At 40.4% G+C, this 18,985-nt stretch overlaps 1 protein-coding gene across 10 annotated transcripts in view; it reads right to left on the bottom strand.

The window, feature by feature from the left end:
• Positions 1 to 18,985, bottom strand: part of FGGY (FGGY carbohydrate kinase domain containing) — a 523,600-nt gene that overhangs the window by 319,089 nt on the left and 185,526 nt on the right. The window lies entirely within an intron of this gene.

Consider the following 18,985-nt stretch of genomic DNA (forward strand, 5'->3'; position numbering starts at 1 on the left):
TGTAATAATCCATTTTAAGCACTTGGCATGGTGTCTGGCATTCAGTCATTATTAGTTGTAGCTGCTGTACTAATCATCATTTATTCCTCAACCCTTATCATCTGTCCCCAGTAGTATAATAAAGTCACTTTATCAAATAGACAGTTTTCAGTCCTAATCTCATTTCCTCTCCCAACCTCCCTGGAGGCTGTTCCCTCCCATTTTCAGCTCTCCTGGTCTGATTAGCTCTTGTTCATTACTCTTTAGCCCCCCTTTGCAGGCACATCCTCCTCTACTGAGTCTTTAAGTGCTGCAATTCCTTTGTGCCAAATTCATTATTCTGCTAGAGTCTCTCACGCGTATCTACAGCTTCAAACATCACCTACACTGACAGCTTCCAAATCTCTACTTCTAACCTTATCTCTTGTTTCAGCATAGACCCAACTGTCTACTCCTTGTCTTCATTTAGATATCTCAGAAGCAGGACTCATGATCTTAACCCTTTTTCCTTTGTTTTAACTCTCCTCTGAAGCCTGTCTTTGTGCATGTCCTAACACTTCTATCAATACATCCATTCATTTACCAAGTATCTACTGAGTACCTATGTTCCAGAGTGTTTTTCTACACATTATTTCCTTTTAGAAAATACTTGAGAGAACTTATAACTGGTAAGCAAAGATAAACAAGGGGGTGGGGCTAAAGATGAAACACATATTAAAGATTAAATAAAGCCAACGATGGGAACAAAATGAATTGGGATGGGCCTAAACACATATACCAGTGGCTTTAAAATCCATTAAAAATGAGTCTCAGATTTGCTTTAAATTTTCAAGCAGCTAAAGGGGTGAGGAATATCTTGCCAGTGACTCAAGATGATGCCCAGGAGAAACTAAAATTATTCAGAAAAACTAAGAGAAACTAAAAATAATTTAAATACTCAGATCAGACAAGATTTTTTTTTCTGTGAGGCCTGCATTACGAGGTCTCTGTGTGAGGTAATCCTAATGACCAGGTATTATTTAGGAATTACCTTCTCAGTGTGAGAGGTGGGTGAACTCAGGTTTAACAACTGTCTTGATACTAGTCACACAGCTAGGGAATGGCAAGGCCAAGATTTTAAACTCATATATACATACGCTACCAAACCCATGTTCTTTACATAACCCCAAAGTGCCTTTTAAAAATAAATGTCCCTGGGCTTTCCTGGTGGTCTAGTGGTTAGCAATCTTCCAGCCTATGCAGGAGACATGGGTTCGATCCCTGGTCCGGGAAGATCCCACACACCTTGGAGCACCTAAGCCCATGCACCACAACTCCTGAGCCTGTGCTCTAGAGCCTGAGAGCCACACTACTGAAGCCCGTGTGCCTAGAATTCATGCTCCACAATAAGAGAAGCCACCACGAGAAATCCATCCAGGGCCAGACAGTAGCCCCTGTTCACTGCAACTGGAGAAAGTTCCATGCAGCAACGAAGGCCCAGCATGGCCAAAAAGAAATAAATAAGTAAATCTTTTTAAAAACGCCCCCCTGCCCAGCATATCTGAGACAACAGATGTCTACGTACAGCATCCATAACAGTGCAACATATGATATCGCAAAAGCTCTCTATCTTGAAGATCCCCTGGCAGCTCTGCGCTTTCAATTTAAAGACAAATCCATAGTCCTTGGTAGAAAAGATTGTGGGGAGGGAAGAATATGATGTATTAATAAAACATTGTAAAATCATTACCTGGTCCCTTAAGTAGCCTCTGAAGTAAGGGCAGTGGGGGAAAAAAAAAACAAAAAACACTGCAGGAGGTTTTTTTTTTTCCCCTCCTAATAGATCATACATTTCAGCAGCTAAAAGGGTATGAAAATTTAACGGAATTTTTAATGTCTTTCTAGGTTTTATGATACCACAAAGAGATCATTTTCGTTCTCCTCGCCACGAGAACAGATGGGTGACAGGGGTGGCAGGGCCGTGACTCACCATCTCCTCCTGCCCGCAGAGCCTGCTTGAGCAGTGGGCAAACTTCTGGGATCAATAGGGTTCAAGGCAAGGCAGTATCTGCCAGCAAACCTTGGAGAAGGCCATTAGTCAACCAGTGACCTGCCAACCTGACCACAGTGGCCTTCTAATGTGGATTCTCAGAAAGGTTAGCCCATGCTGGGGAACTGAAAAGGTCGTGGGTATCTCACCATCAAAACTCTACAGAACTGGGGTAAAGGGCAGAGCAGAAGAGCTAGGCTGTCAGAGGGAAGGGCCACCTCAGAGGCCAAGGTCATCACCCATCTGCTGCGTGACCGAGAGAAGCTAAGTGGAAGAGGCAGCAGCTGACATGCTTCGTGCAGCAGAGAACGGCAGCCACTGGAAATGGCTGCCCTTCAAGAACACTGAACGGAATGTCCTCCAAACGGATGACAATCGTGGCATGAGCTCAGGTGTCTAAGCAGGATCTAGAAGCTAATACCTTTCAGAACAAGGGAAAAGAAATCCAAAATGGAGCTGTATGTTTTAATGTGATTAAAATACATGCCACTTTGTATCATACTGTCCAGTCGTTCTGGGATTTTAGAGGGACTGAGACAGTTCTAATCATCTGAGAACCACATCCTTAAGCCTCTTTTATCTATGTTATTTCAGAGAAAGGGAAGAAGGAACCCATGAGATGGCAGGCATCTCCAGTGATCTTCTTGAGCCATATCCTTGAGTAGGCAACCAGAAGGGGCTCTGGAGTCCAGCAGATCTTGACATGGATCTAGCTCCATGATTCATTAATATTTTGACTTTGGGCAGGTGATTTCATTAGATCAGACAACCCCAGAAACTCTTCAACTGTTTCCCTTTCACTGGGTCGAAAGTATGATTTTTATCTGGGTCATTTTCCTGTAGATAAACCATTTTGTTTTGTCAGTGGCCTTTATAGGCCTAGAATAGGAAACAGGATTTCAGATATAATCTGATCAGAAGGGGCTCTTGCTATCTTGGTTTGAATAGTGCAGCTGTATAGATGCGGCCCACCCCCAGGAGGCTCTGCAGCCTTGTGGTCAGATATGCCGGCTCTAGAGAAAACCTATCTCTAGCTCCATTACTTACTGCGTGACTCTGAGCAACTTACTTCTCTGTGCCTTAGTGTACTGATAAGTAAAGTAAGTATAAAATAGTATCTACATAGACTGGTTAAGGGAATTAAATAAGTTAATAGATGTAAAGTATCTAGAAGTGACCAGTATGTAATACTCAACAAATATTTACTTGGTTTATTACAATGATTCTCTAAGAAATTTAGGCTACTACTGAGTTCACATTTATACCACTGAAAAGATAATTTTTCCATCCCTTTATTTTTTTTTATTACAGCATAATTTATATATAGCATTACATTAGTTTTAGGTGAATAACATGATTTAATATTTGTAGATATTACAAAATGAGCATCACAATAAATCTAGCTAACTTTCATCACCGTTAGCCTCTGGCAACCACCAATCTGTTTTCTGTTTTGAAAAGCTTGGTTTTATTATTATTTTTTTAATTCTGCATATAAGTGAGATCAAAAGGTATTTGTCTTTCTCTGACTTGTTTCACTTCGCACAATGCCTTCAAGGTCCTTCTATATTGTCACAAATGTTAAGATTTCATTTTTTTATGGCTGAATAATATCTCATTGTGTATATATTCCATACCATCTTTACTCATTCATCTGTTGGTGAGCACTGAGGTGGTTACTTTAGTATCTTGGATATTGTACATAATGCTGCAATGAACACGGAGATACATACACCTTCTCAAGTTAGTGTTTTCATTTTCTTCAGATAAATCTCCAGAAGCAGAATTGTTACATCAAGTGGTAGTCCTATTTTTAATTTTTTGAGAAACCTTCATAATGTTTTCCACAGTGGCTGTACCAACTCAGAGTCCTACCCACCATCATACATTTTCTTCTCTTCATATCCTCACCAACACTTCGTTATTTATTGTGTTTTTGATAATAGTCATTCAGGAGTGTGAGGTAATATTTCATTGTGGTTTTGATCTGCATTTTGCTGATGATTAGAGATGTTGAGCATCTATTCATTTACCTACTGGCCCTCTGTATGTCTTTTTTGGGGGAAAAAAATGTCTATTCATATCTTCTGTCATTCTTTCCTTGTATTTTTTAATGAAAAGACATGACTATAAACCCTTGATAAAAATTCACCTTGTTAAGTTTAGGCTACCTTCTAGTCCACTGATGTTTAAACTATTTTTGGATTATGTTGTTCAATGTATTAATTACAGTTGTTTTCTATCATTTGCATTTTTATTCAGCAAGCCTCTTGTGTATTCATCTAAGTTGTTGATCAAAAATACTGGCAAAGGCAAGTCAGAATGCAGTGCTGTGTGTCATACCAGCAGGGATACACGGGTTGAGATCTGGTCCATTACAGTCTTTGAGATACTTCCTTGTACATTTGGGAATCCATTTTTGAACACATTTATTTCAAATACCTCTTTTCATTATGAGAAAATTTTTAAAATTCTCAAAAATGTGTTGAATGCAGGATACTTTTCTTCTATGCCATTTTACTGATCTATCATGTTCTCAAAATTCTAAATAATTACCTCATTTATATGTTCAATAACAATTCATGAACAGCATTCTGTCATTAAACAGATAAATAAATTTAATAACAAGGTAATTTCATATAGTGACAAGTGCTGAGAAGAAAATACAACAAAGAAACAGCATATGGATAGAGCAGGGGTGGTGGCGTGGGTGGGAAGGAAGGCTCTTCTCTAATGACATTTGAGCTGAGACCTAAAAAGAAAGGGATGGCCATGAAGATATTTTGAGAAAGACCGAGCCAGAGAGAAGTTAGAGATAATGAAAAGGAAATATATACTGGAAATCTTTGAGGACAGAAAGAAGGTTACTATGGTTGAATGGTGACTATGGGGGTCATGGTAAGCAATAAAAAAGACAGAGAGGGAGATATCATATGTGACCTTGTAGAGCATGGCAAGGGATTTAGTTTTTTTTTTTTTTTTTCCCCTACTGTAATGAAAAGCCACTGGCTGGGAAGAATTTAGGCAGGATAGTAACATGATCTAATTTACATTTTAAAAATAATATTCTGGCTGCCGTGCAGAAAACAGATTATCAGAGGGAAGAACATAATCAAGGAAACCAATGAAGAGGCTGGGACACTAACCTAGCGACAGATGAGAGTACTAAGAACTGGGAGGGTAACAGTGGAAGAGGGGAAGAAAGCCCACTTCTGGGTTCCTTTTGGAGTCAAACAGAAAGATGAGGGTTACTGAGAAAAGAATTTCAAGAACAGATAACACCTAAGGTCAGGGTATTGATGAATTGAAGGTAAAGTGCAAGTGAAAAAGAAGCATGAAGAATGACTTCTAGATTTGGGTCCTGACCAACTGGAGAATTGTGGTACCTTTCACTGAGATGGAGATACCCACATGTTGTATGGCTGGGCTGTGTGAGCAAATTAAGAGTTCTGTGTTGGAATTCATCTTCCCCATGCATCTATGCCCCTATTAAACGTTCATTTTGTGGTGATGCTAGGACACAGAGAGGAGACAAGGAGTCTTAAAAGAGAGTCTACAAGAAGATATAAAAGCGGACAGACAAGATGTAAGCACCAGGTGCTACTGGAGCTTGGTTTATGTACCAACTACCAGACAAGGAGAGTGTTACTGTTATGTGTGTGTTGTTAATTTGACGAACAAAAGCAAAGATAAATAAAAGTCTTTCCTCTCTTTTTATACACTGTCATTACCATTACCATGTTTTCGTATCCCATTAGCCCAACCTTCTTACTTTCCCTTCCCCTGAATAAAATTACCAAAAGTTCCTTTTAGTTATTCATAGGATTTGGCAGTAGGGCAGCCCACTGTTAGTTCTACTATGATATTTTATGGAGTACTGAAACTCGCGTTGGTTAAGTTAGTTACTGTTTGCCAGGGTCTTAACAGAAGTCACAACACACACATACAAACCCACTCCCTCATAAGGACAATGCAAGGTAGGTATTCCTATACAGGTTTAATAAAGATGAAGAAACTGAGTCTCAGAGGTTGAGTGACATATCCAAGGTTCCACAGCCAAGTGGTAATTCTGGGATTTGATCCCTGGTCCTTCTGACTTGAAAGCTTGTGATTTCTGGTTCTCCCAAATGTAAACTTTTTTTTTCAGAGCTGATGGGAAATATAAATGTGATAGTATATGATTAAAAAAAAAAAAAAAAAAACACCTCTTCTAAAGTTGTAAAGCATTGTGGGAACATTAGTCACTGAGTTTCCCAGTTAATTACCAATACACACTGTATTTTTTTATTTGCCTGTGGCTATGTGCTCAAAATTCTCCAAGCCAGCCTTCAGCAATACGTGAACCATGAACTTCCTGATGTTCAAGCTGGTTTTAGAAAAGGCAGAGGAACCAGAGATCAAATTGCCAACATCTGCTGGATCATGGAAAAAGCAAGAGAGTTCCAGAAAAACATCTATTTCTGCTTTATTGACTATGCCAAAGCCTTTGACTGTGTGGATCACAACAAACTGTGGAAAATTCTGAAAGAGATGGGAATACAAGACCACCTGACCTGCCTCTTGAGAAATCTGTATGCAGGTCAGGAAGCAACAGTTAGAACTGGACATAGAACAACAGACTGGTTCCAAATAGGAAAAGGAGTACGTCAAGGCTGTATATTGTCACCCTGCTTATTTAACTTATATGCAGAGTACATCATGAGAAACGCTGGACTGGAAGAAACACAAGCTGGAATCAAGATTGCCAGGAGAAATATCAATAACCTCAGATATGCACATGACATCACCCTTATGGCAGAAAGTGAAGAGGAACTCATAAGCCTCTTGATGAAGGTGAAAGTGGAGAGTGAAAAAGTCAGAAAACGAAGATCATGGCATCTGGTCCCATCACTTCATGGGAAATAGATGGGGAAACAGTGGAAACAGTGTCAGACTTTATTTTTTGGGGCTCCAAAATCACTGCAGATGGTGACTGCAGCCATGAAATTAGAAGACGCTTACTCCTTGGAAGGAAAGTTATGACCAACCTAGATAGCATATTGAAAAGCAGAGACATTACTTTGCCAACAAAGGTCCGTCTAGTCAAGGCTATGGTTTTTCCTGTGGTCATGTATGGATGTGAGAGTTGGACTGTGAAGAAGGCTGAGCACTGAAGAATTGATGCTTTTGAACTGAAGTGTTGGAGAAGACTCTTGAGAGTCCCCTGGACTGCAAGGAGATCCAACCAGTACATTCTGGAGATCAGCCCTGGGATTTCTTTGGGAGGAATGATGCTAAAGCTGAAACTCCAGTATTTTGGCCACCTCATGCGAAGAGTTGACTCACTGGAAAAGACTCTGATGCTGGGAGGGATTGGGGGCAGGAGGAGAAGGGGACGACAGAGGATGAGATGGCTGGATGGCATCACTGACTCGATGGATGTGAGTCTGAGTGAACTCCGGGAGTTGGTGATGGACAGGGAGGCCTGGCGTGCTGCGATTCATGGGGTCACAAAGACTTGGACACGACTGAGCGACTGAACTGAACTGACTGGACTGATGTGCTATTTTGCTCATCAAAAAACCCGAAAGAACAGTCTTATGGACCTGTGGGAGAGGGAGAGGGTGGGAAGATTTGGGAGAATGGCATGGAAACATGTATATATCATGTATGAAACGAGTCGCCAGTCCAGGTTCGATGCATGATACTGGATGCTTGGGGATGGTGCACTGGGAGGACCCAGAGGGATGATATGGGGAGGGAGGAGGGTTCAGGATGGGGAACACATGTATACCTGTGGTGGATTCATTTCAATATTTGGCAAAACTAATACAATATTGTAATGTTTGAAAATAAAATTAAATAAAAAAAAATAATTAAAAAAAAAACAAAAGTTGCCAGTTATGGAACTGAAGGAAAACCTGTAATTGAAATCATGGTAACCTCTTAAAGGGACTTCACAGTTGGCACAATGGTAAAGAATCTGCCTGTCAATGCAGAAGATGCAAGAGACATGAGTTCAATCCCTGGGTGGGGAAGATCCCCTGGAGTAGGAAATGGCAACCCACCCAAATGTTCTTGCCTGGAAAATTCTATGGACAGAGGAGCCTGGGAGGCTACCATCCATGGAGTCACAAAGAGTTGGACACAGCTGAGCATGCACACGTGCATACACACACATATACACACACACACAACCTCTTAAAGTGTTAAGAATGTGATTATGATTTAGAAGCAGACATCTGCTTAGTCTATTATATCCAACTTGGGGGAAAAAAAGCTGTGGGAACCCAAAGATGAAGCTCAGAAAAAGATATTCCCCAAATTTATAAGTTGGTAATAATTATATTGGGTTGTTTAAGAGGAATGGGTCTTGGAAGACATGATCTGTCACTTAGAGAAGACTTTGTGTTCAGAAGAGACAGCTGTGAAGATACCAAGGACTAATGTTTTCTGAAGACATAGGATGTGTTAGGAACTATACCTGCAATATTTCCTTTAATCTTCATAATATACCAATTAAGGCTCAGAAAAATCAAGCACTTCATGCAAAATCACATACGACCGAGCCAGAACTGAACTCAGGCATCTGACTCTGGGGACCGCATCTTTAAACATTAAAATTTGTAGTTGTTCAGTGTAACCCCATAGACTACTACCTGCCAGGCTCCTCTGTCCATGGGATTTCCATTTCCTTCTCTGGGGATCTTCCTGAACCAGGGGTTGAACCCCTGTCTCCTGCATTGGCACACAGATTCTTTACCAGTGAGATAGAGGTCTTAAAACTTTAAAATTGGCAATGACCAATATACTACTTATTTTATTTATATAAGTTACTTGAAAGCTTGCTTGATATGGTCCAAGATCCAACCATTTCCAGCTTTTTTGGGCAAAGCAGTTTTTGCATCTTCAAGATTGAACATTGGACAATGGTTGGGTTCACCTATGCAGGTCTTTCCCTCAGTGACATTCTTCTAGAGCTTACTCCCTTTTAAGTGATAGTATCCAGATTGGCTAAATGACCAAAATTTACTGAAAAATGTCAAAGAGGAAAGTTGACAAGGAGTAGTGAAATGGAACTGGGGGTCAGAAGATCTGGTTTCTGATATCAGCTCTGTCACTAAGAGGCTGCAAGATGAAAAGAAATTCACCCTGACTCCCCGAGTATTGGTTTTTCATCAATAAAATGAGGGCATTAGAGCAAAATCTTCAAGATCTCTTTTGGCTCTGGTACTCACTGGCTGTCCAGTGGTAGGAAAAGAAGCTGGAGTTTGACCTCACTTTTGGGAGGCTCCCAATTATTTTCCAGATGCCATGCTGAAAAGAGGAACAGTTCCATGAAACCTTATATGACCTCTGACAGTCATTATTTTACAAACTGATGTGGTCATCACTGTTCTGTTATCCTTCTGGCTCTGCAGGGCTATTCCTGGAAGCACCAGCAGCTGAAACAGTACTTCTGGGAATCTAAGGGTGCTGAAGAGTGGGGAACATGGTTGCTTCTTTCAGGCCCACTGATAGGAAACAAGGAGTGTCCAGGGAGTGAAGGCTGTTGTCATCTAGTTGCCAAGGCACACTTACAAATGATAACAGATAACATGTCTACAGGTTTTGTAAATCACATTGTCCTCTGATCTGATATCTCATTTAAGCTTCTCAACAAACTTTATGGAAGGGAAGGTAGGTAACGGGTACTATATGTGACTGAAGGAAAGAAATGGGCTTGGGAAACACACACACACACACACACACACACACACACAATTTCTCAGCTTCATAGGAGCTACAAAACTCCTTCCTACAACTTCTTCACTTTTATCTACTTTATTTATAGCACTGGCAGGAATAATTATTGGAACCATCTCTTGAGAGCAGTGAAGCCAATTTTTTGACACTGAGTCTCTTACCAGTGGCCCCATATTCAAGGAAGGATAGAAATGTCATTAGAAGTGAAACCCAGTCCCCTTTCCTATCCCATCTTCTGCCCATCCTCTATCCCACTCATCCCCACCCCATGCCAAGTCCACTGCTCCAGCGACACCCAACCATTCACTGACGTTCTTCTGTATCTTCATGACTTTGTCTGTGCTGTTTCTTCTACCTCACAAGTCATTTTCCCTTTTTTCTTGGTAAAACACTACTCATATTCTTTCAGACACATCTCAAATGCTATCTCATGTGAAGACTTCTTTGATACAACCTCTAGTTATTGGTGACTTCCTGCTCTGCTTGCCCAAGTAAGTTGTACATGTCTGCTGCTGCTAAGTCGATTCAGTCGTGTCTGACTCTGTGCGACCCCATAGACGGCAGCCCACAAGGCTCTGCCGTCCTTGGGATTCTCCAGGCAAGAACGCTGGAGTGGGTTGCCATTTCCTTCTGCAATGCATGAAAGTGAAAAGTGAAAGTGAAGTCACTCAGTCGTCTCCGACTCTTAGCGACCCCATGGACTGAAGCCTATCAGGCTCCTCTGTCCATGGGATTTTCCAGGCAAGAGTACTGGAGTGGGGTGCCATTGCCTTCTCCATGTACATCTCTAGATTATTGAAAAACATAAAAAACATTGAGAATTTTAATTCAATTATCTCCACTCCTAATCCCACAGATGTGAGATACACAAGGGATGGACCATGATGAATCCAATTTTTCTGTCCCTGGTGCTTAGCCCAGCACCTAGCACATAGGAGACGCTCAGCAGTATGGCTAGAGGGATGGATGCATGATTGGATAGGTCACTAACTGACAAGAAGACCTCTAGGTCATTTCCCATCAGGAAGAAGTTTAATTTTAAAGGGTAAAGTAAGATACTATGATACTCAAAGGATATGTTATTGTCTCAAGTCCTGGAAAGACCTTGTTCTGGCACTTGGACAAGAAAGAAAAAGATGTTAAGAGTAGAAAGGATAAGACCAAAGATTCATGGTCAAGGGTAAAGCCTAGTCCACAGCACCTACAGGGATGGTCTCCCTCACGACAAGGAAGAGATAGTACAACAGACCCTACAGAGCCTAGAAAATATTGCAATTACCTGTGGCCCATGGTTTCTCCAGACATCCCAATGTAAATTACCAAAAACAGCACTGACATCTTGTGATACCAAGATGGTGCAACAAGCAATTCAGCAAAGCTTGAAATGACAAGGAAGTCTCACACTCTAAGGAACAAATGGATAAATCCTTGTAAACATGTCTAGTTTTATTGGGCAAATTCAGAACATTGAGTATTCACAGATACAAGGATTTTATAATATCCACAGCTATGGATGCCGTTGCTGGACTCAGGCTTCCAACATTGTTCCTGATGAATACTGCTGGAGAAAACTCCTTGGGTGTGTTTCCACAATGGGATTTCCTCTTCTTTCCCCAAGGATGTGGTAGAATTAGCAGAAATACTCCCATTTCCTACTTCTATACTCTTATTTAATCCTAGGAAAAGGAACTGCCTAACTGATTCATGAGACTTGGAGAAAAAAACCAATACCATGGGGCCATTTTAACGAGGAAGTAGAGCCACAGCCTTGAAAGGGGTCAGTGCAGGTGTGGCATGAGAGTCTCTTCTTGAACCACCTCTAGGCCAGTGGGCTCTTGGAGTCTGAGTTTGAATTTAGCAGATCAAACAGCACATCAAGTGCTGAAACAAGCCCAGCCAGATGTCTTGTCTCTTTATCCCAGCTCCTTGGCCTGCCAATAAATGGATCAAGTCACTGCCATGCAGTTTCCAGGGCCCAGGCAGGTCCAAAAAAGAGGGTAAGATTCCCTTCATGTTCTTTAATTTAGTCTAACCAAAATCAAAACAACACTTTGCTTCAGGTGTCTCTGCAAAATATTCTCAACTGGTTAGACTCTGGGGCAGAACAGTGGTGAATACTAGCAGATCTATGTCCCCAACATGTACACGTCATTAGTCAAGATCCTTAAGCTATAATTTTAAGCCTAAAGGACAAAAATATCTAAACTGCAGCTTCAGTTAACTGCAGGATTTATTTTACTCTATGAAAAAAGTGGTATTCTCAGGGATTCCCTGGTGGCTCAGTGGTAAAGAATTTGTCTTGCAATGCAAGAGATATTGGCTCAACCCCTGGTCCAGGAAGATCCCACATGTTGCAGAGCAACTAAGCACCACAACCACTGAGCCTATGCTCTAGAGCCTGCTTGCCACAGCTACTGAAACCCCCACACTCTAGCTCAGTCTCTGCAACACGAGAAGCCACCACAGTGAGAAACCTGTGTACTCCAACTACAGAGGAGCCCCCACTTGTCATAAGCAGAGAAAAAGCCCCTGCAGCAACGAAGACCCACCACAGCCAAAAATGAATAAATAAATACACTTAAAAAAAGTGACATTCTCAATCTCTTGAAAATAAGTTGTGCATGTTGCTTTGGGTTTTTTTTTTTTTTTTTTCTGAAGGAGTCTAATATTTCCTTTTAGGAAAGTCTCTGACAGACTTGTAGGAATGAGCTCTCATTCAGGTGGGGGTGTGTCTTCCACAGGAGTCCCTGCTTAAGTGGCAAATGGGTTAGCGAAAAAAGGACTATGAACACTGGATTTATGAAACAAAATCATTGTCTATCATCTAATACTATCATTTAATTCAAAAGGAGGTACAAGAGTCCATTAACTGTTAGGTTAATTGTTCCCAACTAGTAGGAGCAATTGAAGCCAAAGAGGGACTTATTTATCAAATCCTTTGTTCAAACACATATTCACTCATTCAAGTACATATTTCATCAGTATGTACTAAGTGCCAGATAAAGGGCCCACAGTGTCCAATGCCTAAAACATGGTCTCATAAAGGGAGAGGAAACAAGATAAAAAACGCAGCCTCCCTCCTCTTAAGGAATGGTCCCCTTTACATCTGCTTCATCATCATTTCTGCCTCTCATGTAACAGTTAATAACTCCTTCTACTTGGACTTTAAGTTTCTGTGTTGTCTGGCTTCCCTGACCCCAGAAAACAAGTGATCTATAAGCTAACATACTGTACCCTTTTAGGCATTACAAGGCTCTTTCTGTAATGCAAATTACCACTCTATAATTCAACCATGCTGTACACATTCATAAAATGGCCTGCCCCAACAACACAATGAAACACTTTTCCCAGGAAGATAAAAAGCAATTGGGACATGCTTAAAGAGAGCCTGGATAATCAATTAGAACAGGTAGGATGCTGCTTCTCTTCCTAAGGATCCTTCTTCCCTGTTGATTTCTTCCTTCCTATTTGCTTTTGATAGATGTTTAGGATCAGATAGATAACAAGACAAGGGTTCACACAGAAGGGAAGGTCAAAATCTATTGACACAGATAATTTTATTGGACTACGGGTATATAATTCCCTACAAAATACTGGGCTTGAGGTTTCTCTATCAATTCTGAACATGAAATCAACTGGTATAGTTTTAACAACTGTCCAAAAAAATGTCTACTATATGCTTCTGATTCACAAAACTGTTTTTTTCCCTTATTTTGTATAATGTTCCCAAACCAAACCACTCAAACATCTCCCTGAAGGAAAGCATTAAGTAGTAACATTTTATCTTTGGAAATTTGCAAGTAGTTACTTAAAACATTGTAAATTTCTTCCCTTGTCCTTGAAATGCACCATATAAATATTGCATTTGATCCTTAACTTACACTTCATAAATAATTTATTTCAAAAATATCCCTCCATAAGACTATCAGCTGCTGAGGTGTTCAGTTTTCGGGGAAAGCATTTATTTACTGCATGAGCCCAGGAAGGCTGGTAAAGACTTGGCTAAAAGCTCCACACGGAACGAATTATGGTAATTATATTAATGGTCAAATCCATGATGTGCTGTTCAAATCTGTTAAAAGGTTTTGCACTGTATTGCCCACGTCTGATGGGCAATGAGTCCACTGGAAATGTTTAACACTTCATAGGGAAGCTTCCAAGATACAGTTCTCATAGTTCCAAGAATTGCAACAGACTGTCTGGAGGTAACTTCCAGAGGAGTCTCTGAAAGTCACAACTGGGAGTGCATATTTATCTCTTTAACATCCTCCACTTCTGGTTCAGACTGAAACTACAAGCTCAGGTCACCAGAAATGAAAATCAAAGGAAACATCACACAATTAATTTTGATGAATGGGTAAGTTTTAATTCACGTATGGTAATATTCTGGTTAATGATATGTCTCCTTAGGACATCCATTAAAAATCCATTAACTTAACAGGCAAAATCTAATAAAGTTACTCTGGAAACTTTCTGTGAGGTTAACATTATAGACTTTAATGAATATTTCCTGTAGGTATTGCTCTATTAGCAGAGCTAATATACTTATTAAACATGGATCTTGTGCTGGGGGGGGGGAGGGGAGCACAAAAAGATGAAAATAATCAGAAAATCAGAGTTGAGGTTGGACCCAAGCCACCTAAAATCCTGCTAAAATTAGTAAAGAGCACTAGAGCTTTTAGAAGTGAAAATTGTGGATATCACAGTACCAGCCACCCCAGTCATTCATTTATCTTTATCCACTTACTAATCAAAGAGTAATTTAGCTGCTAAAATGTGCCATGTCTTATGCTGGGACCATAATATGAAGGTAAACAAGTGAAGATTCGCAGGTCAAGAAGCTTACAGTCTACAGTAAAAGCAAGACATCTAACAGGTAATCAATGTATACTATAATAAAGCTGCGTTCAACACACCATGGGAATACTCAGGAACAAACAACTAAATCTGAGGGAAAGGGTGGGCAAATAAATTTTAAAAATCACTGAAACAATGAAGCAACTGAAGTTGAAATTTGTGTTCCAGTAAACTATTAGCTCTTCTAGGCTACCCCACAGGGAAAGTTTTAATTCTGGACATCACTTATTGATTCTGCATGTGGTTACAGAAAGCTCCTTCTCTCTCTGATTCTAATCTAAAAACAAGGTAACAGTATACTTTTGTCACTGGTTGTGAAAATTACATGCAACAAGGTACATAAAAACACATAGAAATGTGCTTGAAATACAGAAGGGGAAGGAGGTTTAGCATTTATTTATTGCCTACTATAGACTCCAATCAATATTATTTGGAAGTCAATACAGTGTCATGGTTAAGGCAGGATTTGGAATCCTCTAAACATAGGTTTGAATTCTGCCTCTACCATTTGCAAACTGTGCAACCATAGGTTAGACACCCTTCCCTTTTCTGAACCTTGGCTGCTTCAGCTGTAGAGCAGGATAACTAAAAATAACTCTGTTATGAAAATTTTGAAAGATAATGGTTGTAATGCAATAGTACCACGTCTCAGAAACAATACACTGTTACTTTTAATTCTACCATTAACTATATCTTTCATAGACAAGACTATAGAGATAAAAAAAGCATTATGAGACTTGTCTAAGTTCATACAATTAATGCTAAAACTAAAACTACCCTTGCTCCCAGTTCCATGTTTTAGATCCAACTTTCCTGCAGTCCTCAATTAGATGACAATAGTCCTGCCCCTGAGACCCAGTCTTGATGGTTCTTCTTTGAGGCAGGGAACTTATGGGGTACCTCCAGAACATCAGACTGGAGAATTAGAACTTAGGGGCCCTGCTTTAGCGCCAATGACCAATGAACTAGTACCCTGGGGTTGTAGGCTACATTCTGTACCCAAGATTCATATGTTAAAGGTCTAGCCTTCAATGTGATTGCATTTGGAGATTAGAGTTGATAAGGAGGTACTCATCTCACACGCAAGCAAAGTAACGCTCAAAATTCTCCAAGCAAGGCTTCAACAGTACATGAATCAAGAACTTCCAGACACTCAAGTTGTACTTAGAAAAGGCAGAGGAACCAGAGATCAAATTGCCAACATACGTTGGATCATCAACAAAGCAACAGAGATCCAGAAAAACATCTATTTCTGCTTTATTGACCACGCCAAAGACTTTGACTGTGGGGATCACAACAAACTGTGGAAAATTCTGAAAGAGATGGGAATACCAGACCACCTTACCTGCCTCTTGAGAAATGTGTATGCAGGTCAAGAACCAACAGTTAGAACCAGACAAGGACATGGTTAGAGCTTGGGAAAGGAGTATATTGAGGCTGTATATTGTCTCCCTGATTATTTAACTTCTATGCAGAGTACATCATGAGAAATGCCAGACTGGATGCAGCACGAGCTGGAATCAAGACTGAAGGAAGAAATATCAATAACCTCAAATATGAAGATGACACCACCCTTATGGCAGAATAAAAAGAGGAACTAAAGAGCCTCTTGATGAGTGAAAGAGGAGAGTGAAAAAGTTGGCTTAAAACTCCACATTTAAAAAACTAAGATCATGGCATCTGATCCCATCACTTCATGGCAACTAGATAGGGAAACAATGGAAACAGTGAGAAACTTTATTTTCTTGAGCTCCAAAATCACTGCAGATGGTGACTGCAGCCATGAAATTAAAAGACGCTTGCTCTTTGGAAGAAAAGTTATGACCAACCTAGACAGCATATTAAAAAGCAGAGACATTACTTTGCCAACAAAGGTCCATCTAGTCAAAGCTATGGTTTTTCCAGTAGTCATGTGGATGTGAGAGTTGGACCAGAAAGAAAGCTGAGTGCCGAAGAATGCTTTTAAACTGTGGTGTTGGAGAAGGCTCTTGAGAGTCCCTAGGACTGAATGGAGATCAATCCTAAAGGAAATCAGTCCTGAATATTCATTGGAGAGACCAATGCTGAAGCTGAAGCTCCAATACTTTGGCCACCCAATGTGAAAAACTGACTCATTGGAAAAGACTCTGATGTTGGAAAAGAGTGAAGGCAGGAGAATAAGGGGATTAGAGAGGATTAAATGGTTGGATGGCATCACTGACTTGATGGACATGAGTTTGAGCAATCTTCAGGAGTTGGTGATGGACAGGGAAGCCTGATGTACTGCAATCCAAGGGGTCGCCAAGAGTCAGACGTGACTGAGCAACTAAACTGAACTGAACCTCCCAGTCCATGTCAATTCAAACAACTATGCCTACATTGTACACATTCTGTCAGTAGGTATTTATCAACATCTTCTATGCCAAGATACTCAAGGGTAAGGCAGATACAGTCCCTGCCCTCCAGAAGCTTGTGGTTTAGTATCATTTTTCTCTCTGGCTGCCTGGCTCCAAGTGGTGTGAATATCTAGAATTTTAAGGTACTATATGCTTTAAAGTATTAACACTTTTTATACCCTGTGAAGTTATATTCCCTCATCAGTTGAGGGTCTATCACACTCAGACTCTAATCTAAGTATGGACTATGGATGTTTGTTTCAATGAAGCTCAAACTGGATTTAGATGCTAAATATTGGAATTCTGCCTAACCCTGCTGGAGGTAAGTTATACAGCCACATCAGCCCCCTCAAGTCTCCAATAGCCCAAGGAGGACATCTGCTTTGGTAGGAAAGTATAGAGTTAGAGACTGCAGTCCTAATAATGACCCTACAAGAGCAGACAAAAGAACTGAATCTCAGTCTTTCCATGTGAAAATTGGAAATAGCTAGACAAATAGGTTTGTGAGAGCCAAATGAGATAAATGAATTAATCACCTATCAAACCACCAACCAAAGGACTTAGAATGCTACTAATGACTAATGATCGCTGGTTTGCTTTCTTCTTCTCTTCCTCTGGTCCCAAGCTCCTGCCCTTCTCCACAAGCTCCAATCTTACAGTGGTTTCAGTTGAGCTACAGAAAGTCCACAAGGGTTCTTTTGCATACTACCCTGGCTCTGTTCTTTTCCCTAGATTTAGCTATGAGTAGTTGAGCAGACCATGCTCAGCTGAACTATGCTGTCTACAGCACAGCAGTATGGATGCTACTTGGATCTTTCATATTTCTGTCCTTATATTCTCGAAATGTAAGACAGTAGTCATGAGGACTCGACCAGAGAAAAGTTGGACTGAAATAATCTCTATGTGACTCACTTATCAACGGCAGTTGAAACTGTAGCAGACACTACTATTTTCACCCACATTTCACCCGTATTTCACAGCACAGCTCTCAGTTTCTGGTCTGTCACATGGATGGCCACAAGGCCGCTTGGCCAATTACCACATTTCCCAGCCACCCCTGCAGCCTAGTGGGGCTTCATTAAGAAGCGCTGGTGTACAGGCTGTGATCAGAAATGAACTGGTCCATTTTTCTGTTATGCTTCCTCCAAAGGAATGTGGATGGATTCTTCTGGTCCTTTTCTTTCTTCCCAATCCCTAGCTGGGAACTGATGAGAACTGAAGGAGCAATTTGGACCCAAACTTGGAGGTCATGTTATAAGAAAGGCAGAGTTGCCTGATAATCACTTACTTCAGTTCTAATACATAAAAGGGAAATATTCTGCCATCCTGTTTAATTCACAGTACTTTAGAATTGTCTTGTTCCAACCTCCTAGCCCACACACTAAACAATACAGAAGTATTTTCTTTCATAAGGTGTAATATCTTACCTGAAGACAGCTTACTAGAAAGGTAGGTAGTAACTATATGAAATAAGCATCTTTCTGTGACATGAATATGAACTTTATCTTGAAACTTTAACATATCAGCTACCATTATATATACCTAGTATCTGAATTATTTTACAGGTAAATTCCTACTAGTCATCCACTCCTTTACTACCTAGTTAGTGCCACATAAAACTGGAAGTCAGGGGTCCTAAGGCTTTAGTCAGGAACAACTGGCTCACATTCCAGTTTATGCTTTGTTCTTGATCCTTCCAATTTTGATCTCTTCAATTATTTTTTTTTTTTCCTGTTCATGGCCTTACCTGGTTCCTTGAACCTAAATCACAACACATTTTCCAAGGTCTGACTGGAATGATCCATAAATAACTTTGATTATGTTATTTCCAGCTGCTCCATGCAAAAATCTTCCCCAGTCTAGTGGCATGTCTAAGAGATTACCATAGCTCAATTACTGTAAGCCCCAATACAAAGGCCTATTAGTCATGGACTACCCATCATAGCTTACTAGCTTCTCTTTGAAAAATAGGGATGTGTTCCTATATTTTAATTTAGACAAAAACAAACAAAAAGCAAAC

The sequence above is a fragment of the Bos taurus genome, chromosome 3 (genome assembly GCF_002263795.3).
Source record: "Bos taurus isolate L1 Dominette 01449 registration number 42190680 breed Hereford chromosome 3, ARS-UCD2.0, whole genome shotgun sequence".
Taxonomy (NCBI): domain Eukaryota; kingdom Metazoa; phylum Chordata; class Mammalia; order Artiodactyla; family Bovidae; genus Bos; species Bos taurus.